Below are 1,500 nucleotides of genomic sequence, written 5' to 3'. Positions count from 1 at the left end.
ATATTTGCTTTTTGAGCATGAGTCACTGTATTTATACCAAAAACGTGTCCTGTGGAACATATCCCTATCTATATTTTATTATAGTTTACTCAATGAAATATAAGAACTTCACTTGTCATAATGGAACAATTCCTATGTCAACAATCAGTTCCCACTTAAGATGATTTACTTGGCTACTCTACACTAGGCTCAGCCTGTGCATTATCATATTACTTCATCACTGTGACATATTGAGATAGATGTGACATAAGACAAATTAAGTTTAGGGGAACTACAGTTGCTGTGACACTCTAGGCCTTAATGGGTTGGCAAGGCCTGGACTTGAACTCATGTTTTTAATTATTATGGTCTGAAATGATGAATAAAATATGCAGAAATACTTTTCCGCTAATATAACCATTTGATCCCATCTGAAGCACTAGTGAAAGAATCACTCATTTAGTGCTCAGAATAAAACTCAGCAAATAGGATTTGTGTTGCAGCACACACTTACGTTGTACCCATGAACCCAAGAGACTTGTTCTATATAACAGTGTGCTTCACTGGTTCCTTACTTTGACTCAAGAATGAAATACCCAAGGATCAAGAGTATGCCTCTTGTGATACTGTTTTTATATATATTAGAGGTAATAAAATATATTTTAAGAGGATCTGCTAATTATCTTTAGTGTTTGCCTTTACTAAAATTTAAATAACTATAAGCTTCATAGTTAGTAAAAGGAGTGATTATTTTTTAATGGATGGCTGTCGTTATGAAATGAAAAAAATTAGTCTAATCAATAGACATTACGACATATGAGAACAAATGACTTTAGTTTCATTTGTGATTTTCAGTAGAAACTGAGGGAGAGAATGTTGCAACTTTTTTGCAGAATAGGCACAAATGATCTTATCAATGGTATGCAGATAGAGCTGGACCATTGCAGTAATGAGAGTTGGACTGTAGACATATACTATTTAAAACATGCAATTTTATTTCATGATAAAAATGTCAGGTCGTTAAGGAAATAGAAGCAGTCATTAAAGGTCTCCCAACCAAAAAGAGCCCAGGTCCAGATGGGTTTAGTGCAGAATTCTATCAAACCTTCATAGAAGACCTCATACCAATATTATCCAAACTATTCCACAAAATTGAAACAGATGGATCACTCCCGAATTCCTTCTATGAAGCCACAATTACTCTTATACCTAAACCACACAAACACTCAACAAAGAAAGAGAACTTCAGACCAATTTCCCTTATGAATATCGACGCAAAAATACTCAATAAAATTCTGGCAAACCGAATCCAAGAGCACATCAAAACAATCATCCACCATGATCAAGTAGGCTTCATCCCAGGCATGCAGGGATGGTTTAATATACGGAAAACCATCAACATGATCCATTATATAAACAAACTGAAAGAACAAAACCACATGATCATTTCATTAGATGCTGAGAAAGCATTTGACAAAATTCAACACCCCTTCATGATAAAAGTCCTGGAAAGAATAGGAA

This window comes from Rattus norvegicus, chromosome 2 (assembly GCF_036323735.1).
Source record: "Rattus norvegicus strain BN/NHsdMcwi chromosome 2, GRCr8, whole genome shotgun sequence".
Lineage (NCBI taxonomy): Eukaryota > Metazoa > Chordata > Mammalia > Rodentia > Muridae > Rattus > Rattus norvegicus.
Note: the sequence above shows the minus strand (reverse complement) of the source record.